This window comes from Rhineura floridana, chromosome 11, assembly GCF_030035675.1.
Source record: "Rhineura floridana isolate rRhiFlo1 chromosome 11, rRhiFlo1.hap2, whole genome shotgun sequence".
Classification (NCBI taxonomy): domain Eukaryota; kingdom Metazoa; phylum Chordata; class Lepidosauria; order Squamata; family Rhineuridae; genus Rhineura; species Rhineura floridana.
Window position 1 is genome coordinate 22,006,602 of NC_084490.1, and position 26,631 is coordinate 22,033,232.

Below are 26,631 nucleotides of genomic sequence, written 5' to 3' on the forward strand. Positions count from 1 at the left end.
TTTTAAGGGTTGACAGGAACGTTCCTATGGAAGACAACGGTTCTTGAGTTCCTAAACCATTAAGCGCTCAAGAGGTTAAAACTAGTTCAGCAATTTGGCCACATCCACACCCTATATTTATTTGTTTGTTTTTTGTTTATTACATTTATATCCCACCTTTCCTCCAAGGAGCTCAAGGTGGTGTACATAGTTCTCTCCTCCCCATCTGATCTCCTCAAAAACCCTGTGAGGTGAGTTAGGATGAGAGGCAGTGACTGGCCCAGGGTCACCAAGTAAGCTTCATGGCTGCAGTAACATACCACTTTAAATAGTCATGGCTTTCCCCAAAGAATCCTGGGAACTGTAGTTGGTTAAAGGCACTGAGAGTGGTTCAAAGACCCCTATGCCCTTCACTGAGCTACAATTTTCAGAGTTCCCTGGGAAGAGGGATTTATTGTTAACACACTCTGAGAACTGTAATTCTGTGCGGGTAATAGGGGTCTCCTGACAACTCTCACCACCTTTAACAAACTACAATTCCCAAGATACTTTGGAGGAAGCCATGACTGTTTAAAGTAGCATAATACTGCTTTAAATGTAAGGTTAAGTTGTGGCCTTTGAACTGAGCCCAGAAACCACCAGTGAATGGTGTGTAGGAGTGGAATTACACAGTCTGACAGGAAAGCTCCAGTCAAATGTTATGCATTCTGAACCAAGTACAGTTTTCAGCCCATCACAGAGAACAGGACAGTCACCCAAGCTGGAAGTAATTAGGGCCTGAGTGACTGAGACTGGGCCGAGTTTGTACAGGAAAGGCTGCAAGTGGCTTGCCAGTCAATTAAAGCTCGAAAAAAGAACTCCTGGTCACCTTCACCTCATTGCTCAGTGGTATAGTGTCTGCTCTGCATGCAGAAAGTTCCAGATTCAATCCCTGGTGTCTCCAGGTAGGGCTGGGAGAGACTTCCTGCTTGAAACCATGGAGAGCCACTGCTAGTCAGGGCAGGCAATACTGTCAGGTGGACCAATGGTCTGACCCCATATATATATATATATATATATATATATATATATGAATGTAATTGTGATTAACAAAACAGAGGTTTTTATTGTATTAACAAAACGTTTCAGCTTCTGCCTTCATCAGCTGCTAACATACAAATGCTGTTACCAAGGTGGCAGTTATAAAGCTTTGAGGATGGAATGCTCAGAGGGGCTTCATTTGCAGATGATATTTTTAGGTGATCAATGGAATCCTTATAGGGATCCAGAGCAAGCTTGAGTGAAGTTCTGTTTGTTGCTTTCAAAACTGTCTTTATATATATATACATTTTGTGTCAGTGTTATTCTCTCTTCTCTTTTAAGTTATTATGTTGGGACCAAAATACCTGACAAAACGCCTCTCCCGACACAAACTCACCTGTACAGTATGCTCAACTTCAAAGGTCCTCCTCCAGTGTCTACTCCAAGGAAGCTTGGAGGATGGCAGCAAGGGAGAGGGACTTTTCAGTGGTGGCTCCCAAATTATGGAATGATCTCCCCGATGAAGTTCGCCTGGCGCCAACATTGTTATCTTATTAGTGCCAGATCAAGACTTTCCTTTTCTCCCAGGCATTCTAACAGCATGTGCTGAGCTCTGACCCCCGGTCTTTTAACCTGTTTATCTGTGCTTCATGGTTTTAAACTTTGTATGGTTTTAAAATTGTATATTTGTTTTTAATGTTCAATGTTTTTAATTTTTGTAAACCATCCAGAGAGCTTTGGCTATGGGGCAGTATATAAATAAATAAATAAAATGTTTAGCTTATCTGTGTTGAGAGGAAAATGGCCGCCGATTAGCAAATATGTGTTTGCTGGAGCCGGAGCTGCATTTGGCAGAAATCTAATAGTAAACAACTTCCCTTCACACTGAAACCAAGGCTTGCCAAGAGGAAAATCTTCCTAACCTTTAAATTCCAAAGAACGTCAGGAAAGTCAAGCTTTGAAGCAAGTACTCTACACAAAGAGGAAGATATGTCCGGTGACCCAGAACGCCCATGGAGGTAAAGATTTGCTTATAAATAAGTGGACCTAATGAATAGATAAACGACAAATAACTAACAAAGCGGGCTGGGAGCTATATCAGTTTTCCATTCCTTTAAATCTGTTGACTACAAGCTCAAACAAATTGCTGCTCTTACCTTGAAGCTTGTTCCCGCCTCGGCAGCATTATCTTTTGGAGGTGTTAAAGCAACAGGTCAGCTGTAATTGAAGCCCAAACATTAATCTAAAAGGATGGTTTTTACCAGGAAAAAATACAAAGAACTTGGGATAGAACTGTGTACTGATATAGATGCCTCCCAAAATAAAGGAATGCAGACTAAGATAACACATTATTATAATGTAAAAGACACAACAAAGGAAGCAAGGCCTAGGAAGGGGGCGGAAGCTACAATAATATATGAGAACTTTAATAATGACTGGACGTTAAATAACTCCCTGACGTGGGTGTTAAATGCGGAGGATCCTTTAGGGCCAAATTCGGCTCAGGAACTAATAGCAGCTGTAGAGGAAGGTCCAATCTTTGAGACAATGGTACAGGGAAAGGAAATTAATGTCTCAGTTTTAAGTGACTTTAGTTCAATGCCCCCCCTTGAATCCTCATCTATCTATGAAGAGCTCAAAACCAACTCCCCAGAACTTAAGCAATTCCAGGAAGAGGCAAAAGACTTCGATTTGAATAAACATCAACCTACTGTGATCAATGCAAATTGGTGTCAAGTGGTGACACAATCCCTAATTCAAATTTCCAAATTCGTTGCTGAGTCGAACTCATTACTTTCAACACTAACAGATATAATTATTAAGAACGAATGCTCCCATAAAGAAGTGAATGTAGACTTAATTACAGATTTGCAGGCTAGTCAAACTTCATGCCTGAAACTTTCCCCTACTCGGGCAGTCAAAAAGATGAGTTTACAGACAGCCAAGCAACCTAAGAAGAGTAAAAATATTAAAAATATTAAATCCTGTAGAGTCCGACATAAATCTCGTATGCGATTTGATAAACTTTTCAAGTTAATGGATCCGCCGACAACTCCCACCAAGAGAAAAAAGAGGAGAAAGAGGAAATCTAGGAGAATAAAGATGAAAAAGAAGAAAAACGCAACCATTTTGGAGCAAATGAGACAAAATAACAAATCCACTGAGCAAGATTTTTCAAAGCTGGAGATCAATACCTTAACTTCACATCCCTCCTCACCCAACTATATTAAATTTCAACCACAACAATCAAAAAAGAACTCAGATAATTGCAAATTGGCTGAGGCTCACAAAATTAGAGCATGGGAACTTGTTTTAAGCAATGTGAAAGTGGCTATAATATTAGCCCAAAGGAGCTCTAACTCAACTCCATCGAAGGAAGCACTTCCAATCCTTAATTGAACATATTATACCTGGAATAGATTGGTGTATGGAAGTTGCTTCGATAGAATATCTTTTTTATAATTATGTGGAAGCAAGAGCTATAGTCACATTCCATGATAAAAAAATAGCTAGTCTTCTGTATGAAAGTAGAAATTTACTCCTATCGCAGAACCTAATGCTTCATAGGGTTTTTGAAAATGTTGCTCCGATGCAAAGTTTATCACCATCGGTTTTAAATAGAATTAAATTGCGACCTCCAGAATTGATGATGGAGTCAAGGAAACAGGACTCTCAGATGGTGACTTCTAAGGATGTATCTACAAATACTGAGAAGACACAAGAAACCCATGTAAGAAATAACTCTATGCCCGCTCCAAATGAGGAAGAAATGTTTTACATCCCAGAAGAACAACACCTACTGGAATCGTATACCGCGCTTTCAATAGAAGCACAAATAGAAATTTTGGATAGTCTCGGAAAATTACTGACTACCCTAAAAGAGAAAAAAAAGGAGCAAACCGATGACTCCTGCATTAGCAGTTTGAGCGGACAAACAAAAGTAGAGCCTACAGAAACAACAAAGCCGCTTGTACCGTATTACACTGAAAAAGAGATCAAGGATTCTTGTGAAATATTAACAGGGGGGAATTCCAGACAAACAACAAGCATGCCAATTTCATTAATGACTAGCTCCTTGGATCAATCTTGCACTAAGCACTCCCTGCAATTGAAGACTGGGGAAAAAATATCACATGGGGAGCTACCTGATCTTCAGTCTGCCAGAACTTGACAAAGACCTTCCCCAAACTTACATCAATTAAAGATCACCTCTTGGAATATAGCAGGGTGGAAGAACAAAATCCATATACCACTGCTTTTCTAGCACAATCTGAGATTATATTTTTACAAGAAACCTGGGTAATGGGTGAGCTATACCTAGATGGTTACGCACCTTTCCATTTAGATGCCAGCCAAAGTACCAGAGGTGGTCGTCCAAAAGGTGGTAATTGTATATTTGTATCAACTAAAATTAATGCTCAAATCGTAAAGCTCGAACCCTTGCCAAATCTAGCTGTAGCTGTAATTATAAAACCTCCATGTTATTCCTTACTGCTTGTCAATGTATACTTACCTCCGAGTCAAGATAAAAAAGCCGCCATTAATAAAGTAGTAAGGTTGGAAGGATATTTAAAGAACCTAACTGCAATATATCCGGAAGCCGCATTAATAGTTGCTGGAGATTTTAACACTAGATTAGGCTCGTCTGATGTTGCTTTATATACTAAATATCAAATGATTGCTCCCCCAATAGAAGGTCTTCTTAATATCCCCATAAGACAATCGAGAGATAGTGGCCTAAACTATACTGGCATTAGCTTGATGCAAAAGCTAACTAAACTAAATTTAATACTTTTAAACGGGCGTACCTGTGGGGACTTAGAAGGGGAATTTACTTACCTTTCATCAAGAGGAGCATCTCAAATCGACCTAGCCTTTGTATCACAGGAGCTGTTTCATTTAGTGGATAGTTTCAAGGTGGAGGATCGCCCGGAGAGCTACCACCGTCCTTTAAACATTGTACTAAACTGCAGCGTAATCCCCTTATTACTAGGATATCAGACCTTTATTAAAACAGATGTGGACATTCGACCGGGAAGGGTGAGATGGATACCTAAAGTAGAAAAAGAAATAAACATACGGTTAAGCTCCCCAGATATCTTAGTGATAAAAGATTTAATTATCGCAGCAGCTTATACCGAGGATCCACTTCCCTACTTCCAACAACTAGTAGTTTCTCTTCAAAAATCTCTTCTAGTAATTTCCAACCTTAACAGGAAAAGTGCCCCCAAAAATTCAAAATCACGGTTTGACCAAGAATGCCGTGACAATAAAATACAGTTATTATCAACATACAAAGCTTATAAATAGATCATCTGAACATCTTTCAATTTATTGTACGGCAAGGAAGCAATATAAGGATATGCTTAAAAGGAAAAAGAAAATAGAATTGAATAAAATTTGGCTATGCTTATTACATGCTTCCAAGTTAAAAAATTCTACTTTATTCTGGAGACTTGTAACGTATAACTGCCCAAAGCCTTCACTCAACCTAGACTGCCATATTGCTCCAGCTATCTGGGAAAATTGCTTTGCCAGATTATATCAAAAGGACACTGATAATGGTACTATAATACACTATATGGAAAATGAAATTCCGGAATGGGCCCCGGTTTCTATAGCAGAGGTCCTTGACTTAATAGCCAAACTTAAACTGAGGAAAGCCCCTGGTAGTGACAACATTCCAGCGGAAGTGTTCAAATCAAACCCAGAATGGTGGGCCCCTCTGCTAGCGGCCCTTTTTACTTATATTAACAACTCAATGCAAATACCTAAAGAGTGGGGCCTTGCAATAATCATTCCGATATATAAAAAAGGTTCTCATACTGACCCAGCCAATTATAGACCAGTAAGTTTACTGAATATAATTAGTAAACTCTATGCGACCCATCTGTATGATAAACTGAACGTCTGGGTGGAGCAAAAGAATTTATTGGCCCACGAACAAGCAGGTTTTAGGACCGGACGATCAACTATTGACCAGGCCCTGGTTCTTTACCATCTAATATCTAAATACTCGACCAAGCCAGATACTGCGATGTTTACAGCTTTCATTGACTTAAAATCAGCGTTTGACTCTATCTCCCGAGAGAGACTTTGGGAGAAACTAAGCGCTTTGGATATTGACAAAAGGTTGCTACTATTGATTCGGGGATTATATGTGGACACATCCCTGCGGGTTAGGTGTAACAACAAGGGCCATTTATCAAATCCCATCCCCACGTTTAAAGGGGTAAAACAGGGATGTATTTTAGCTCCACTATTATTTAATATATATATCAATGGGATAGTAGATTGCTTGGCCACCATCTCCTCACATGCCCCGATACTAGCTGGCAATCCTAGATCCATACTGTTGTATGCCGACGACATAGTTCTATTGGCAAGAACCCCAATTGGTCTCAGACGCCTTTTAGCAACTTTGGCCGCATTTTGTTCGAAGGAGTTGTTATCAATCAACTATGAGAAAACTAAGGTATTAATATTTTCAAAAAAAGACCGAAACATCGCTGGCAAATTAACGGACACTCAATCGAACAAGTAAATATTGTTAAGTATTAGGTCTAACATTCCAATCAACTGGATCATGGCAAATGCAGATAAAGGCAATGGTTTGGAATGCAAAAAAAAAAAGAGAGCTCTTTTATCATACTTTTTTAACAAAGGCGGTCAACTTTTTATCCCAGCAATCAAAGTATTTACCGCAAAAGTAATCCCACAACTACTCTATGGGGCACAAGTTAGTACTTATGAGAACTTTTCTGCCTTGGAATCGATACAAAACTCCTTTTTGAGAACTATTTTCGTGGTCCCTAGTTGTATCCCCAGTTTTATTCTCAGACTTGAGGCAGGTTTACCAACTATAGAATCTAAGATCTGGGCGCTGAGAATCACCACCTGGTTGAAATTGAAATTTGACCCCATTGGGCTCTCTCCACATATCTTGGGAGATAATTTTCAATCCCCCTGGGAGAAGCTGATAATGGATAAAATTCTGAACCTGGGTTTTTCTATCTCTGTGATTCAAGAAATGGGCTACTTAAAAGCAAAGATGAACATTTTACAAAGAATTAAAGATATAGACTACCAACACCATTTAATGCAAGTTAGAAAACATAGGCATAATTTAAGTCCATTAACTCCAATGCCATATTTGTCCCATCTTACTATCCCCAGTTACCGCAGGGCATTTACCCTCGCAAGAATGAACATCCTACCTTCAATGCTTTTAGATGGTAGATATAATAAAATTCCATATTGTGATAGGAAATGTCCTTGTGGTGGCGATGAGGTTGAAACAATTGCCCATGTGCTGTTACGCTGTCCATACTATCATGATCTTAGAAACCAGATCATTAAACCCATTCTTGACCACATACCTGGTAGAAGTGAGGAAAATTGCTTGGAGTATTTACTTGGAGATCAACAGCAACTAGTCACGGAGAAAGTTGCTAAATTCTGTGCAGCCGCTATTCCTTGCAGGAAAAAAATGGTTAAATGATCTTTGAAAATGAAATTCATTCGGGCCAATTTGTTTAGTTTTAAATAAGTTGAAATGATTTTTAGATAATTTTAATTAACATTTTATTTCCATTTTTATGGTGATATTGTATCTTGTATTCTTGTACTATCTGGTCTGTGACCGTAATAAATGATGACTGACTGACTTATCTGTGTTATTTTATGCAATGCTGTTCAGTTTAAGCTGTCAGATTAGGTTAGTTCAGGGGTTGCCAACCTTCTTGGGCTTATTGGCATATTTGCACACTGGAGAAACTGCTGTGGGCACCAAACACATCTTGCAAGCAAGCACAGACTCTGCAATCTAGGCTATGGGCAGCCACAGAATGCTTCATTCACATCAGTGTCAGGATAGATGGGTCCCTGTGAAAGCATCTGCAGGTATTTGCGTGCCATGGGCACCATATTGGTGACCCCTTGGATAGCTTATTTCTATTAAGAATATAAGAAGAGTCCTCCTGGATCAGGCCAAAGGACCATCTAGTCCAGTATTCTGCTTTCACAGTGGCCAACCAGATGCCTGTACAGGAAGCCTGAAAGAAGGACCTGAGTGCAACAGCACCTCTTCCGACCTGCGAATCGTAGCAACTGGTATTCAGAGACTATATAGGGTTGTATTCAACTGTCCTACTCACCCACTGAAATGAATGAACCTAAGTCCATGTCTATTCAGTGGGTCTACTCTGAGTAGGACTGACACGGAATACCACCCATCCTGGCATTCTGACAGTGGGGGCAGAACATAGCCATTGTGGCTAGTAGCCATTCATAGCCTTACCCTCCATTAATTTGTCAATAAGAACAAAGTAGAGAATATTGTATGGACTGTTGTTTTGTATTTACTTGCTGATGCTATGATTATTCCTAATTGTTAATACTTTAAAAAAATATAATAATTGTTTATTTGATATGTTGTGAGCAACTTTGGGCACAATTCTGTGGGAAGGTGGCATACAAATACACATATGACAATGATAGCAGAGTTGGGTTCAGGAGCTCTGCCCCAGCTGTACCCTTCAGGGGGAGTGCAAACACCATCCAGAACAGGTTGCACAACTACTCCCAGTCCAGACCAGTAGAACCCCAACCGAAAGCACATTTGTTTGGTCTGGATTCAGCTTGCCCATCGCCGCCAAGCCCTGGGGCCCATGCATGTGTGGACTGGGCCTGTGTTGAATGCTGGCCTATGTTCGGGCAGCACCAGTCCCCTGCTCCTCTCTGCTGCTCTGCCCCTTTGCCACCAATCTCTCTCCATCCTGACTGCTTGGCCCCAACTTTCTCCCAGATCCCCTGACCTTCCAGATGCCTTTCCTAACCCCAGACTCCGTGGGGGCCCTGTGGTGAGACCAGAAAGAAGGGGGTGGGCGGGCAGCTTTGCAACATTGTATTTTTGTACACTTTTTTTGCATGGCACTGTTTTGAAATTATATTCTATGGTGTTTAATTTTTATTTTCCATACATCACTTTGAGACTCTTTGAATATAAAGTGATGAAGACATTTTCTCTAAATAAATAAGCATAAACAAACATTGCCTGCTGATGACCTCGGAGTTATTGAGAGCCCGGTCACTCTCTGGCTTCGTGGGAAAGGGCCGGAGCCAGATATGGGAAGCATCCAGCGTCAGGGGAAGCCTTCTTGGGGAATGGAGAGAGAGAGGTCTTCAGGCTCCATTTAAGGGGATTGTGTGTCTGCTGTAGAACAGCACCCCACATCTCTCCCAAGCCCCTTGTCTCTTTCTGAAGTAGCCAGTGTGGCATATTATGGGGTGGAGGAGGAGGAAGAGGAGATGGGGAAGGAGGGCTGTCACCTTTAGTGCTACCCATTCATGGCAGGGAAAAGGGCAAGAAATGCAGGGTTGAAGGTGAGGATCTCTTAGGTTCCCTATGGGACACAGTAGTAGAGGAGCAGGAGGGGAGGGGAGAAAACAGAGTAGCAGCGGCTGGGGTGTCCAGTGGTTTGGAACAATCAGGAGAGTTAAGGGGAGTTGGCTCAATGGAACCAGCAGAGTCCAGTAAATGGGAAAGGGCCGGGATCCCTGAATATGAGGTGAATCATACATTTAATGCATATTTTCCCCCCTCCCAGGAAAAAAATCATAGGAACTGTAGTTTACGCCTTATAGAGGTGCCATCCTCAGCACCCTGAACAAACTACAGTTCCCAGGATTCTTTTTTGGATGGGTGTGTTTTAAATGTAAGGCATGTATACAGATTAAATGGGAAGTAAATCGGAGTTGCTGGCTACTGCCAGAACGATGGAAGGGATTGGACTCTTTCCGAGATTTTGCAGGCGGGGGCGCGGGCGCGGGTCATTACCGCCCTGGCTACTGTGGGACGGAAACCGGGCTGACAGTAGAGAATTCTCAAGTCCCTGATCTCACCTCTCGCGCGCTCTCTCATGTTTTAAGGTCCCGGCGAAGGAGGGGGGAGGGTCAAGCCATTCTCCAACATGACTTTCTGCCCTATCCCCTGCAACCCAAACGCTCTGAGATTGGCTGAGAAAGGAGTCGCACTCTTCATATGCTTAGCGATACTGTCGCCTTTCCCGCGTCGTTGATGAGACCACTGGAGCGGCTCTCTTGCCCACAGTGGAGACAGGTGCTGAGCGTGGCTTGTGGCGGTACCTCTGAGGTGGCGATGCGAAGCACGGGGTGGCAGCAGGAGGGGTGTAATGCTGTGCGTCAAAGATAACCACCTGCATGTTTGGGGACGGGGAAAGACAAGAGTGGCGTCACCCCCTAAATCAACCATCGTGCCCCACTCCAAAGCACAGTCCCTGGCCCCTCCCCATGCCAATTACTTTCACTTTCGCCTAAACAAAACCGAGCAGACCGGCTGCGAGGTCTTTTGACGGCTGTACTCTCGTGGGTCTCTTGAAGGCGGTTGCATGTAAGAAGGCAGCAGCTAGGCTGGGGAGAAAAACTGGGGGAACAAATCGCTCCCGTCCCCCCACCTCTACGTCCTCCTCTCCAGGAGAGCCAAGCGACGATCATTACAGGTAAGAGATAGCCACGCGATCATAGGAAATTACCTTCACTACCCAGTCAGACCATCTAAGCTCAGTAGTGCCGACACTGACCGGCAGCGGCTCTCCAGGTTTTCAGACTTTCTCAGCCCGAATGAACCTGGGACCTTCTGCATGCATGCAAGGCAGGCGCCCTGCCACTAAGCTATGACCCCTCCCCACATAACCTGGAGGGATCCTGAGTTCTCTTCCACCCCCAGCAATCTGGGTGAGGTTAGCAATACGGGTAAAAAGGAAGAAGGCAAAAGCTGCAACTTTCAGCTTCTGGGCTCTCTAGGATCCGCAAGAGTGGGCTCCTACTGGGAGGAAGGGCGGGATATAAATCTAATGAATAAATAAAATAAATAAATAAAAACAAGAGTGACAGTGAAGGTGACAACAGGCAGCCTTGAGGTTCCCCCTGGCATCACTCCCAAATTGTTATTCCTTGATGGTCTTTAGGTGCCCCCTGGCTATGATTGTATTAGCATACCTATAGAACAGGTGTCTTGTGGGTGGAGGGATAGAAGGGCGCCTGTTGCAGGCTCAGGGCTGGAAGGTAAAGAGGATGTTGCAGCTTCAGGTAGGGCCAGGAGAGGTCCTGGAGAGCTGCTGCCAGCCAGTGTACAGACCAATGGGTCCGACTGGATATAAGGCAGCTTCCTGTGTGCTCTTTCAGCAGGCCTTCGGGGTATCCGGGGAGGGTTAATTGTTATAACTGTAATGCCTCCTGCCCAGTTTTAATATTGTTGCTGCAGATGTATTGTTTTTATATTGTATTACTGTATTTTATCAATTGTATTTTAACAATTTTGTAAGTCGCCTAGAGTGGCCATTGGCCAGATAGGCGACGAAGAAATTAAATTTATTATTATTATTATTATTATTATTATTATTATTATTATTATTATTATTATTCATATGTAACGGATGGGGGAAATGATTGGTGACATCAGAAGCTGACACTGTTCCATCTGGCTCAGTTTTGTTTACATTGAATCTTAGCAGTGGTTGGTTTCAGTGGTAAGTTTCAGGCAAGAGTCTTTCCCAGCTGTACCTGGAGATGCCAGGGACTAAACCTGGGACCTTCTGCATGCAAAGCAGGTGCTCCACCACTGAGCTCTGACTCTTCCCTATGTGCTCAGTCAGACCAATTGGTCCATCGTGCCCAACCAGGCTGAAATTCTTATTGCTTCCCAGTTGCTCATTCAACAGAGAGGTGCAGAAACAGCCTGAATAAGCACCTGATCTTTGCATGCTAGTGCTCTCTTCCCCAACCCTCCCTCTCAACAAAATCCTACGCTCCTACCAGTAGAAGCACTCTCTCTCTCTGCATCATCTCAGAGTCTAGTCCAAAGCAGTGGGTCCCATAGTTTTTTCCCCACAGACTTCTTGAAAACTGTGGAGGGTCTTGGGGAACTCCTTAATGATTTTTCTGCCTGCCGTAGCAATTGTAATGCGGTAGGTGCTAGATGAGGTGTGATTGTTCATTGCATTTTTATTGCTTCTTTAACTTCTTACGTTGCATTTTATTTCCTCAAATTCATTTATAATTATTATACAATAATGATGTGTATACAAATTATACAATAAAGTATAATATAAGAAATGAAAGCCATAAAATACAGTTAAAATCAATATGAACATGGAGCAGACATACTCCTTCATTTCCAGTCAGTGCATGCATTGTAACTTCTTGCTGATATCCTGTAACTTTTCATAGTGCAAATGTGTTGTTCCACTTTTGTTGCACTATAGTGCAAGAGTGCTCCTCCGGATGGCAATAATGCAATAATATTGGAGAAACATTGCAGAATCAAGAGGAATAATGTGTGGACAGTCCAGAATAAATCCAACGCTAATGCACTATTATTGCATCAATGGGCACTTCCAGATTGTTGTTATTTTGGGGAAGGATTCAATCACATACTGGCAGTTCAGGCTGCACAGTTTTAGTGGATTGAGAGGTCTTGCACAACAAACCCAGTTCCCAAAAAGATTGGACTTCTTGTTCTAAGGAAAGTGATGGGAAAATGCACTGGGAAATGTGGGATAACAATTGTTTTGTCACATCATCTAACCACCCCACAAACAAATCAGAATGATTAAATAGTCAACATTGTCTGATCTCCCTGCAAACAAATCAGAATGAATGCTCAATAAACAGGTTGTCTGGAAGTGCCCAGAGACATGTTGCAGAATACACTCACTAGAAAAAAAAAGTATGGAGCGGCCCGCACTCCATACTGCTGCATTTTGTTGCAGGTGCCACTTGTTATATATTTAAACCATTGTATTGGGAGCCCATGAAGAATAATGCTGGGTCCTTATTTTGCACCCCCGTCCTGGATTCTGTTTCTTACAGAAGAGAGGACAGAACACTAGCCACTCATATGCATAGGTGGGACCTACAATATAATGTTATAATAGAGAGCCCTTTTCCGCAATTTTCCATTCCATTTCCCCTCCCACCCAGTTTTCACCCACCCAGGCACCCCTGTGTCACCATTCTGTAGTCACCGAGCACGTTTAATCCTGGGCTGTGTTGGGTTTTCCCTCACAGTGAAAACACCATTTTTTCCCCTGAAATTTTTTTTGTATTTCTGCAAAGCTTGGGATTTCCCCAAGACAGCTGATACCTTCCTCTCATATGTGGTCAATGCAGCTTTACTTTAGCTACATATTCAGTGGCACACATGCCTGAACATGAGCAATAGCTGCAGCACTAGGGAACAGCTGCAGCAGTAGTGGGACTGAAGAAGACCTGCCCTGGGAATGAGTCTCTCAGCATCTGGGTGCTTGCTGCTTGCTCCTCTGGGTTGCTGTCTCTTGAGACAGCTGATGTCCCTGGTAAGTGCAGCAAGGACTGGGACCCCCTGCCTGATCCTGGCTCCAGAGAGAGGCTGCAGTTAATCTTGCAGCCTCTTGCATCAGCTCCTGGCTGAGTCAGGAGGCATAAAAAGCCCGGCTGCCCTTGGGGAGCCCCTTAGGGAGTCCCGAGGGTGAGGGTGGTACCCTCTTCTATTTCTTTCTTTCCTAACCAATCTGGGGGAGGTTGGTAGTGGGGAGGGCATATGGCTCATGGGTAGTTCCTGCGCAGGGTGAGAGCATGTGCAGTGAACTGAATGATAGGAGAAAGTTGCCAGATGCCTTCAGATTGAGAGTTTGTAACTGGCAGAAGGCTGGCCCTCCCTGGGTGTGAGACAGAGGGGGAATAGATGTGACCTGTGTGAAAAATATTGAGTGGGTCTGACTGTTCCCAATTCTCACAGAGGCCTACAGGGATAATTGGCTCAGATAGGTTTTGTTGGTGGGTTCTTGTTGGGTCCATATCAGGTGTTTAGGAGGAGTCTTAGTAAGGAGGGTGATGCCACTCCAGTTTCAGTGATCACGGGTAGAGGGAAGTATAGCCATGGGGGGATGGGAATTACCATAGAAGACGAGGGCATCACTATCTATGCCTTGTTCCTCCCTCCCACTCCTCTCATGGATGGGTTCCTCATTGCGCATTGGCTGTGCCCACTGGCCTGTGTGTGTTGTTGTTTAATGCCAGATTGGTACACAACACTCGTCCATGATTTGATTGTGGATGAAGGTGCCAATTTGGTGTGCATTATCGAGACCTGGGTTGGTGATCTGGTGATCTGACCCAGCTTTGTCCACCGGGATACTCGGTGCAACACCAACACAGGCTGCAGGGAAGGTGGAGGGGGGAGGGGAAGTTGCTGTGGTCTACAAAACTTCCATCTCTGTCATCAGGAAACCACTCTGTCCTGGAGCTGGTTGTGTGGGCCTGTACCTGGTGTCGGGCCAAGGAGACAGGAAACTAGGGTTGCTGCTGGTGTACCATCCACCCTGCTGCCCAGCAGCTTCTCTGACTGAGCTGGCAGAGGCCATCTTGGCTGTGGTATTGGAGAAGCCCAGAACAATAGTCCTGGTGATTTCGATGTCCATGCTGAGGCTTCCTCTAGTGTTCCAGCTCAGGACTTCATGGCCTCCATGACGACCATGGGGCTGTTTCAAGTTGTCACCGGCCCGACTCATAGGGCAGGGCACACCCTTGACTTGGTTTTTGCTCCAGATGGAGGAAGGGGTGTTCTGGAGATGGGGGGGTGGATGTCACCCCATTGTCATGGTCAGACCACTTCCTGGTAAAGTTCAGACTTGTAGCTCCGATCCTTCCCTGCAGGGGTGGTGGACAGATTAAGATGGTCCGTCCCCAGAGACTAACGGAATCCACTGGATTCCTGAATGCCCTGGGGGAGTTCCCAGTAGATAGAGCAGGTGACCCTGTTAAAGCCCTTGTCACGCTGTGGAACAGCGAGGCACGTCAGGCTCTTGACATGGTTGCCCCCGAGCGCCCTCTCTGGCATTGTGGAGCCCAGTTTGCACTTTGGTACACCAGTGAGCTAAGGGCAATGAAACAGGCTGGACAACGGCTAGAGCACAAGTGGCGAAAGACATATTGTGAGGCTAATTGGGCACAAGTAAAACATCATAACCGTGCCTATTGTGTGGTAGTGAGGGTGGCGAAGAAAGCCCACTTCTCTACCTCCATCGCATCCTCAAGTAGCCATCCAGTGGAGCTTTTCCATATTGTCAGGGGTCTGTTGACATCATGTTCAGGAAATGGAGTCTTAGACCCTTTGGAGGCCCACTGTGAATTGTTTGCAAGACACTTTGAGGGTAAAGTTGTCGCCTCCGTAGCAATCTTGATGCCCCATCCACATCTACTGTAGTCCCCAATGAGGTGCCCAGTGCAACATCTTAGGAACGGTTTCAGTTGATGCAGCCTGATGACGTGGACAAGGTGCTTGCGATGATGCAGCCAGCAACATGTCCTCTCGACCCTTGCCCTTCTTGGCTTATGAAAGCTTGCCAAAGGGGTTTGACCAAATGGATCCAGGGTGTGGTCAATGCATCATTGTGGGAGGGAGTGGTTCCAGCTGCCCTGAAAGAGGTGGTTATCTGACCGCTCCTGAAAAAGCCCATCCTGGACCCATTGGTCTGCGACAATTACCAACCAGTTGCAAATACCCCCTTTTTAGGGAAAGTGATTGAGAGGGTTGTGGCACAGCAATTGCAAGTACTCTTGGATGAAACAGATTATCTTGACCCATTCCAGTCTGGGTTCAGGCCTGGTTATGGGACTGAATCGGCCTTGGTCACCCTGACGGATGGCCTTTATTGGGAGAAGGACAGGGGGAGTGCGACCCTGTTACTCTTACTTGATCTCTTAGCAGCTTTTGATACCATTGACCATGGTATCCTTCTGGGCCGACTTGGTGAGATGGGTATCAGAGGCACTGTTTTACAGTGGTTCCAATCCTATCCCCAGGGTCGTTTTCAGAGAATAACATTGGGTGACTGTCTTTCGGCTCCCTGGCAGTTGTACTGCGGGTTGCCGCAGGGTACCATCTTGTCTCCCATGCTGTATAACATCTAAATGACGCCCTTGGGAGCAGTCATCAGGAGATTTGGGGCAAGGTGTCAGCAGTACGCTGATGATACCCAGCTCCTTTTCTCCATAACATCTGAATCGGGAGAGGCTGTGCAAGCCCTGGACCCCCGCCTGGACTTGGTGGTGTGCTGGATGAGGGCCAATAAACTGAGTCTGAATCCCAGCAAGATGGAGGTGCTGTGGGTTGCTGGCTCCCGAGTTCAGATAATTGGTCAGTTGCCTGCTTTGGATGGGGTCATACTCCTTCTGAAAGAGCAGGTCTGTAGTCTGGGGGTGCTCTTAGATCCATCTTTGTTGCTAGAGGCCCAGGTGACCTCAGTGGCTAGGAGTGCCTCTTACCAGATTCAGCTGGTAAGACAGCTGTAGCCTTTTCTTGACTGGGATAGCCTGACCACTGTTGTCCACGCACTGGTAACCTCCAGGCTGGATTACTGTAATGCGCTGTATGTGGGGCTGCCCTTGAGTTTGGTCTGGAAGCTGCAGCTGGTGCAAAATGCGGTGGCGAGATTGCTCACTGGGACAGGGTATCACCAACATGTCACCCCGCTGCTGGAAGAATTGCACTGGCTGCCCATTAGCTACCGGGCCAAGTTCAAGGTTCTAGTTTTGATGTACAAAGCCCCATACAGCTTGGGACCAGGATACTTGAAAAATCCTCTTATCAATTATATATACCCAGCCGATCACTGCACTCTGCAGGTGAGGGCCTCCTGCAGATACCATCTTATCAAGAGGTCCGTTCTGCACAACATAGGAGATGGACCTTTAGTGTGGCGGCACCTACCCTGTGGAATTCCCTACCCGTAAATATTGGACGGGCGCCATCTCTGTTATTTTTTTGGCGCCTATTGAAGACCTTCCTGTTTCAACAAGCCTTTTAAGTTGAGACCTATCCCAGTCTGCATCTGTGTTGGAATTGCTTTTTGATATGCTTTTAAACCTTTTTTAAAAAACAATATTTTAAAACCTTTTTTTTTTTTAAGTCTTCAAAGCTTTTTTAAAAAATGTTTTTAAAGTTGTTTTGTGTTAATGTATTTTAATATCTGTTTTTATGATGTTTTAAAGTGTTTTTAGTGCTTTTGTTTGCCGCCCTGGGCGCCTGCTGGGAGGAAGGGCGTGATTTAAATAAAATAATAAATAAAATAAATAAATAGAAGGAATTATATAGACATACTTGTTTGTTTGAGCATGCGTATGTATCACCGCCTTCCTCCAAGGAGCTCAGAGCAGTATATATGGGGGTTGCTCTTATCCCATCGTATCTTCCCAACAATCCTGTGCAGTAGGTTAGACTGAAGTCATGACATTCACAAGATCAGGCAGGAGCTCCATGGATATATGAGGATTTGGAACCCCAGCCTCCCCAGTGCCCTGTTCCCTACATTATGTGGGCTTTTTAAAGCCATGTGACTAGTTAAAGAGTGGCAAGGGTGTGAATTCCCCTCTCACCATTCTTCAATGCATGGATATGGGTGAAATATTAATGCCATCTTAGAGACTGCTGGAACAGTTGTGGCTTAAAGTCCCCTTTCCACCCCTTTTGATTGGATTGAATCCTAGGCTGTGTATACACCATACATTTAAAACACCACCTGCCCAGTTGCTGCCTGGGCCTAGCCTACATAAGAAGGGGATCACAGGCCAGTTCAGATTTGCCCTCCAACCAGAAGTGGCTCACCCAGTGGGGTGGAGCCACAGTAATAGTCTCCCAGCAGCTGGATCACTACTGCTTACTGGGAGGGTGAAGCAGCAAAGCTGGGGCTGGGCAGAGGCACTGGCAGAAATGCTAGATTGGCTCCGCCAGTGTGTCTTGCAGCCCCAGTCTCGCTGTCACCTTGCCTTACTCCCTCACCATCCCAGTACACAGCAGTGATACTGCTGCCGGAAGGCTATTGCTGTCTCTTTGCCCAAATGGGCAAGCCGTTTTTCCCTCCACACATACCCCCAAGCTTAAAACACTGGCAAATTTCTATTCGGAAGATGACATTGTTGCCCCTGCTCTGATGAAAGTGCTGGAGCTGAGCTTCCTCCCTCCCTGACATACCTGCTCCTCCCTACATCACTGCACAGGATGTGGTGGTGGCCTTTAAAGGAGGAATTGGACAAATTCATGGAGGGCCATTCTATCAGTGGGTATTAGCTATGGTAGCTAAATGGAACCTCTAAGTTCAGGTGCAGTATAGCTCCAAATGCCAATTGCTTGAAGGACAAATAGTTTTCATGCTGCTTTCACGCTAGGACTCCTTAGCATAGCTGAGTGGGGGATCATTCTTCCTTTCTCAGCTGTAAGTGGAATTAAAACAGTGGTTCCACACTGCAGTCAGTATTGTGCTTTTGTCTCCAGAAATATCCAATGGTATCTATCCAAGTGGGAGGGAAGTGGGGGCTCTGAGTGTGTGATTTGGTGGGACATCTGAGGAGAAGGCAGTGCAGGAAAAGTGAATCCTCCCTCACCCCACTTTATTTATTTATTTACTTATTATTATTTTTTATATCCCGCCGTTTCTCCCAGCATGAGCCCAGGGTGGTAACACTTCCTTGTTGTGATTCACTCACCCCTACTTCAAGCCTCTTTGTTTTATGTTTTATATTAATTTTTTATATTGCTTTTATATGCACCACTTACGGATTTTTGGCATCAAGCTGTTTATAAATTCTTCAAAATAAGCATAAATAAGTTTGGAAAGCCTGTCCAGATATGTAATTTAGGTATACCTGCTTTTAAATGTTGCTAATGTGGTTTCTGTATCATTGATGATTGTTTTATATTGGATTTTAAAACTGGTTTATACATTCTTCTAAACAAATAAATAAAAGAATGTGTACAGTTTTTAAAAATGCACATTGCATTAGCTGCTGGGGAGGTGATAATCAATGGAGTTAGAGCAGGCCCGATGAGGGAGTTTAATCCTCCCAGCCAGTACACAATGGACAGGATAATAAATTATCTGCATTGCTATGAATCAGGGCTGGAGAAACCGTTGCTGGACTGCAGTGGGCTGGCAACAACATCATCTGCATTCTGCATAAAAATGAGGAAACGAAGGGTGGCAATTCCAAGAGAAGCCTCATTTAAGAAGGTTACCAATGTACCAGAGATTATTTGTGGCACAGGGTAGCAAAAGAGAATTAAAGATGCATAAGAGTTTGGAAACGATGAGAGAAGTGGATGTGTTTAGGGGTTAAGTTATGCCTGTACGAGGGTAATGGATGTCTAACTGATTTGGGTCACATCCACACCATACAGCACATGGCTTCCTCCAAAGAATTCTGGGAATTGTAGTTTATCCTCACAGAGCTACAATTCCCAACACCTTTAACAAACTACAGTGATCAACCAGACACCTCCAGGGCTGCTTCCACACATTAGGTGTTTAATCCAGGTTCACCGTCTTTTGTTTACTTAGGGTACCTCCAGACTGCCATTATTTTGTGGGAGGGATTCAAACACTTACTGGGGAATTTAGGTTTGCACCATCATTGTCGATTCAAACATTTTGTCACTTTAGTGCAGGGGTCACCAACCCATCATCTGCAGGCCCCAGGTCTTCAATAACACTCCTATCAGGTAGCCCGGAATCTGAGATTTCCAGCCCTTCTAGAATGAAAGTTATGAAACAAAATGTGCAGGTCCCCTTCTGAGTGATTTCTGTGAAATGAACCATCCTGTCTGCTCCTGTCTGCCAGCGTTACTAGCTAAAGGCCCATCTAGTCTAGCATCATGTTCTCACAGTGGCTAACCAGTTGCTTATGGGAAGCCTGTGAGCAGGATCTGAGCGCAACAGTGCTCTCCCCGCTGTGATTCCCAGCAACTGGCATTCAGAGGCGCACTGCCTCTAGCAGTGGATATATATCACAGCTATCACGGTTACTAACCATTGATAGCCTTATCCTCTATGATCTTGAAATTCTGTCCCTGTCTTTTGGGACCACATTTATTTTGGCTTTTTAAAAGAAAATTGGAATGATAACAGATTACTTTAGCACTCTAGTACAGCTGATGGCCACCAACTTGGATGGCTTTAAAAGAGGTTTGGACAAATTTGTAGGCTCTGAATGGCTATGAGCCATAATGGCTATATTCTGTTTCCACTGTCAGAAGCAGAATGCCCATGTATAACAGTGGCTGGGGATTGGCAGAGGGAAGAGGGCACATGTCCTGCTTGTGGGCCTCCCATAGGCGTTTAGTTGGCCGCTGTGAGAACAAGATGATGGACTAGATAAGCCTTTGGCCTGATCCAGCAGGGCTATTGTTATGTTCCAGCAATGCCAACAGATCTGGTTTCTCCATCCCCACTTCCTTGTTACACTGAAAAGAGTATATTGTAATCAATGCTTTTTTTAAAAAACACAACAAACTTTATTTCCTTCGCCTCCAAGGGCAGGAAGGGTGGGGCCTTTGTGTTGAGTTGGAGACATCTGCAAACAGTAAAAGGTCTTGCTCTCCGAGACGCAGTGCAAGTAAATGGGAATGTTTAATACCCACCCGCCCCGCCCCCCAAATACAGAGGAATTTGCCTCAGGATTGCAATGGGGGATGGGAGGATAAACTCCCTCATCGCGCCTGCTCTAACTCCATTGATTATCACCTCCCCAGCAGCTAATGCAATGTGCATTTTTAAAAACTGTACACATTCTTTTATTTATTTGTTTAGAAGAATGTATAAACCAGTTTTAAAATCCAATATAAAACAATCATCAATGATACAGAAACCACATTAGCAACATTTAAAAGCAGGTATACCTAAATTACATATCTGGACAGGCTTTCCAAACTTATTTATGCTTATTTTGAAGAATTTATAAACAGCTTGATGCCAAAAATCCGTAAGTGGTGCACATAAAAGCAATATAAAAAATTAATATAAAACATAAAACAAAGAGGCTTGAAGTAGGGGTGAGTGAATCACAACAAGGAAGTGTTACCACCCTGGGCTCCTGCTGGGAGAAACGGCGGGATATAAAAAATAATAATTAATAAATAAATAAATAAAGTGGGGTGAGGGAGGATTCACTTTTCCTGCACTGCCTTCTCCTCAGATGTCCCACCAAATCACACACACAGAGCCCCCATTCCCCTCCCACGTGGATAGATACCATTGGATATTTCTGGAGACAAAAGCACAATACTGACTGCAATGTGGAACCACTGTTTTAATTCCACTTACAGCTGAGAAAGGAAGAATGATCCCCCACTCAGCTATGCTAAGGAGTCCTAGCGTGAAAGCAGCATGAAAACTATTTGCCCTTCAAGCAATTGGCATTTGGAGCTATACTGCACCTGAACTTAGAGGTTCCATTTAGCTACCATAGCTAATACCCACTGATAGAATGGCCCTCCATGAATTTGTCCAGTTCCTCCTTTAAAGGCCACCACCACATCCTGTGCAGTGATGTAGGGAGGAGCAAGTATGTCAGGGAGGGAGGAAGCTCAGCTCCAGCACTTTCATCAGAGCAGGGGCAACAATGTCATCTTCCGAATAGAAATTTGCCAGTGTTTTAAGCTTGGGGGTATGGGTGGAGGGAAGAACGGCTTGCCCATTTGGGCAAAGAGACAGCAATAGCCTTCCGGCAGCAGTATCACTGCTGTGTACTGGGATGGTGAGGGAGTAAGGCAAGGCGACAGCGAGACTGGGGCACAAAGCTTACGTGGAGGTTAGGCTGTGTCTGGTCTTAATTGAATATTCATTCTGATTTGTTTACGGAGCAGTTATACAACAATAAGCATTTGTTCTGATTTGCTTGTGGGATGCTTACCCATCATCCCGTTCATCATTTGTACATCCTACACTTTTAAATGCATTTCCCTGTCACTTTCATGATCACAAAAAGTCAATTTCTTTATAAAAATGGATTTGTTGGGTTTTAAGGTCCTGGGGCTCCTCCAGACTAGGGAGGATCGAGTCTGTCAGTTTTGGTTTTTCTCCATTTCTCATTTTTCCAGTCTTGTTCAGTTCTCTACATTTCCACACCAGTTTCTGAAAAAACAATTGCAAGTCCTCCTGAAAATTCATCAACATTTTAGTGTGAATTTCTCCTAATTTACACATTTTTGTATGAAATTTTGCTTAGTACACCCATTTTTGCAAAATCAGTTTTCCCTAATATAATGCATTTTAATGTTATGTTCACTAATCTATGCATTTATATGCATTTTCTGCACATTACTTACCCGGAGAACTGCATTGCAAAGTTTGGGGAAGTGCAAATTTCAAAAGATGGCTAGATGTTCGTTCGCTTACTGTTTCAGAAAGTGCAAATTAGGTAAGTTCATCTTTAAATATAAATGGAATTTAATGTCTTCCCCATCCCTGCTCCAAATGACCTCTTTATTGAGCGTTCATCCTGATTTGCTCACAAGGAGGTTACTGTACGGGCCTGTACAAAAGGGACGGGCTCCACTTGAACCAGAATGGAACCAGACTGCTGGCACTTAAAATTAAAAATGTAGCAGAGCAGCTTTTAAACTGACTGAGGGGGGAAACCCGACAGGAGCTGAGAAAGGTCCGGTTCGGAATAAACCTCCCCCCTGGGATAAAAACCAAAGAAATGATGAAATTTTAAAAGGGGTAGGCCTAGAAGTAGGCATTGTGAGAGCAGGGGCACAGGATATAAATTCAGAAGAGCAAAATTACCACAGGCCTAACCACAAGTGCCAAAGACACTTGAAGAGAGACACTGCTTACAAGTGCCTGTACGCTAATGCTAGGAGCCTCCGAACCAAGATGGGAGAACTGGAGTGCTTGGTCTTAGAGGAGAGCATTGATATAGTGAGCATAACGGAGACCTGGTGGAATGGAGAAAACCAGTGGGATACGGTTATCCCTGGATATAAACTATATCGGAAGGACAGGGAAGGACGTATTGGTTGCGGAGTCGCTCTATACGTGAAAGAAGGCATTGAATCCAGCAAGCTCGAAACCCCAAAAGAGGCAGACTCCTCCACAGAATCGTTGTGGGTGGTGATACCATGCCCCAGGAGAGACTTAATACTGGGAACGATCTATCGCCCCCCTGATCAAAATGCTCAGGGAGACCTTGAGATGAGATATGAAATTGAGGAAGCATCCAAACTAGGAAATGTGGTAGTAATGGGTGACTTCAACTACCCGGACATAGACTGGCCGCATATGTGTTCCAGTCATGACAAAGAAGCAAAGTTTCTAGATATTCTAAATGACTATTCCCTAGACCAGTTGGTCATGGAACCGACCAGAGGGACGGCAACCCTGGACTTAATCCTCAGTGGGGACCGGGACCTGGTGCGAGATGTAAGTGTTGTTGAACCGATTGGGAGCAGTGACCACAGTGCTATTAAATTAAACATACATGTAACTGGCCAATTGCCAAGAAAATCCAACACGGTCACATTTGACTTCAAAAGAGGAAACTTCACAAAAATGAGGGGATTGGTAAAAAGAAAGCTGAAAAACAAAGTCCAGAGGGTCACATCACTCGAAAATGCTTGGAAGTTGTTTAAAAACACTATATTAGAAGCTCAACTGGAGTGCATACCGCAGATCAGAAAAGGTACCACCAGGGCCAAGAAGATGCCAGCATGGTTAACGAGCAAAGTCAAGGAAGCTCTTAGAGGCAAAAAGTCTTCCTTCAGAAAATGGAAGTCTTGTCCGAATGAAGAAAATAAAAAAGAACACAAACTCTGGCAAAAGAAATGCAAGAAGACAATAAGGGATGCTAAAAAAGAATTTGAGGAGCACATTGCTAAGAACATAAAAACCAACAACAAAAAATTCTATAAATACATTCAAAGCAGGAGACCATCTAGGGAGACAATTGGACCCTTGGATGATAAGGGAGTCAAAGGTGTACTAAAGAACGATAAGGAGATTGCAGAGAAGCTAAATGAATTCTTTGCATCTGTCTTCACAGTGGAAGATATAGGGCAGATCCCTGAACCTGAACTAACATTTGCAGGAAGGGATTCTGAGGAACTGAGACAAATAGTGGTAACGAGAGAGGAAGTTCTAAGCTTAATGGACAATATAAAAACTGACAAATCACCGGGCCCGGATGGCATCCACCCGAGAGTTCTCAAAGAACTCAAAGGTGAAATTGCTGATCTGCTAACTAAAATATGTAACTTGTCCCTTGGGTCCTCCTCCGTGCCTGAGGACTGGAAAATGGCAAATGTAACGCCAATCTTCAAAAAGGGATCCAGAGGGGATCCCGGAAATTACAGGCCAGTTAGCTTAACTTCTGTCCCTGGAAAACTGGTAGAAAGTATGATTAAAGCTAGATTAACTAAGCACATAGAAGAACAAGCCTTGCTGAAGCAGAGCCAGCATGGCTTCTGCAAAGGAAAGTCCTGTCTCAGTAACCTATTAGAATTCTTTGAGAGTGTCAACAAGCATATAGATAGAGGTGATCCAGTGGACATAGTGTACTTAGACTTTCAAAAAGCGTTTGACAAGGTACCTCACCAAAGGCTTCTGAGGAAGCTTAGCAGTCATGGAATAAGAGGAGAGGTCCTCTTGTGGATAAGGAATTGGTTAAGAAGCAGAAAGCAGAGAGTAGGAATAAACGGACAGTTCTCCCAATGGAGGGCTGTAGAAAGTGGAGTCCCTCAAGGATCGGTATTGGGACCTGTACTTTTCAACTTGTTCATTAATGACCTAGAATTAGGAGTGAGCAGTGAAGTGGCCAAGTTTGCTGACGACACTAAATTGTTCAGGGTTGTTAAAACAAAAAGGGATTGCGAAGAGCTCCAAAAAGACCTCTCCAAACTGAGTGAATGGGCGGAAAAATGGCAAATGCAATTCAATATCAACAAGTGTAAAATTATGCATATTGGAGCAAAAAATCTTAATTTCACATATACGCTCATGGGGTCTGAACTGGCGGTGACCGACCAGGAGAGAGACCTCGGGGTTGTAGTGGACAGCACGATGAAAATGTCGACCCAGTGTGCGGCAGCTGTGAAAAAGGCAAATTCCATGCTAGTGATAATTAGGAAAGGTATTGAAAATAAAACAGCCGATATCATAATGCCGTTGTATAAATCTATGGTGCGGCCGCATTTGGAATACTGTGTACAGTTCTGGTCGCCTCATCTCAAAAAGGATATTCTAGAGTTGGAAAAGGTTCAGAAGAGGGCAACCAGAATGATCAAGGGGATGGAGCGACTCCCTTACGAGGAAAGGTTGCAGCATTTGGGGCTTTTTAGTTTAGAGAAAAGGCGGGTCAGAGGAGACATGATAGAAGTGTATAAAATTATGCATGGCATTGAGAAAGTGGATAGAGAAAAGTTCTTCTCCCTCTCTCATAATACTAGAACTCGTGGACATTCAAAGAAGCTGAATGTTGGAAGATTCAGGACAGACAAAAGGAAGTACTTCTTTACTCAGCGCATAGTTAAACTATGGAATTTGCTCCCACAAGATGCAGTAATGGCCACCAGCTTGGATGGCTTTAAAAGAAGATTAGACAGATTCATGGAGGACAGGGCTATCAATGGCTACTAGCCATGATGGCTGTGCTCTGCCACCCTAGTAAGAGGCAGCATGCTTCTGAAAACCAGTTGCCGGAAGCCTCAGGAGGGGAGAGTGTTCTTGCACTCGGGTCCTGCTTGCGGGCTTCCCCCAGGCACCTGGTTGGCCACTGTGAGAACAGGATGCTGGACTAGATGGGCCACTGGCCTGATCCAGCAGGCTGTTCTTATGTTCTTATGTTCTTATGTTCTTAGATCATATCCCATCATTATTGCCATGGTTATACGACAACAGTGAGCATTCATCCTATATTCATCCTGATTTGCTTGCAGGGTGTTTATACATCTTCCTGTTAATCATGCATTCATTCCATGATTTCCAAAGCATTTCCTAACCGCAAAAAGTCCATTTCTTTTTCGAAGTGAATTTGTTAGACTAAGGCGAAAGAGCCCTTTAATAAACTTTAATTGCACAAATCTAAAGTTCTGATATTCGCCTGAATCCCTCCTGCAAAATATTAACAGTCTGAAGGAACCTGTGGAGAATTGATTGCTGTTAGTATAAACAAGGAGGACCTGCAACAAAGTGTTGCAGTTTGGAGTGCTCCATATATAGTATTCTAGCCACTACATTCCACCACACCCCACTTCATAGTTTTTCTTCCACCAGCCCTCACCCCCCAACAGGCTGTATCCCATGCCCTCTTAACAGGCTCAGCCCTCATTGGACTGCTTCAAGAGGTTTCCCATCAATAGGGTTTCCCCCCCCCCCGGTTGTTCTTGGGAAAGTGTAGTGCTTTTTTTGATGATTATACTCACTGGTATAGAAGACCAGCACCTCTTTTTTGTGGCATGCAGCAGCTATTTTCTGCTGGCATCCATGCCACTTTTATCAAGATATGAGTACTGGCACCTCATTTTTTTAACCCAAAAATGCAGTGGGAAAAAGTCTTTTTGTTTTCAACAATGACTCCAAACCTAATGTTTTGTAGGCGTAATGCAGCTAACTTGAATAAGGGAATGTGTGCTAAGGAATATATTTTTTAAAAACAACAACAACACCCCACACAACTCTTATCAGTAATAGGTTGTAATTCTTTGAGTAAAGTATCTCAACCAGAGGCAGGGTCAATCTTATCTAAACTAATGTCTTCCAGCAGTAATAATTGTAAGCCAGATTCTTTTGGGAAGCCCAC

At 43.8% G+C, this 26,631-nt stretch overlaps 1 protein-coding gene across 12 annotated transcripts in view; it reads left to right on the top strand.

Moving 5' to 3' along the window:
- Nucleotides 1-1,849: 1,849 nt before the first annotated feature.
- Nucleotides 1,850-26,631, top strand: part of LOC133366316 (fms-related tyrosine kinase 3 ligand-like) — a 53,308-nt gene continuing 28,526 nt past the window's right edge. For 8 of the 12 annotated variants that reach the window (XM_061589282.1, XM_061589286.1, XM_061589289.1 and 5 more), the window contains exon 1: nt 9,948-10,520. The gene's annotated coding sequence lies outside the window, so the exon portion shown is untranslated. Of the gene's footprint in view, nt 2,019-9,947; nt 10,521-22,177; nt 22,252-26,631 lie in introns of those variants that run through there. The other 4 variants (XM_061589291.1, XM_061589290.1, XM_061589283.1 and 1 more) reach the window with 3 other exon arrangements.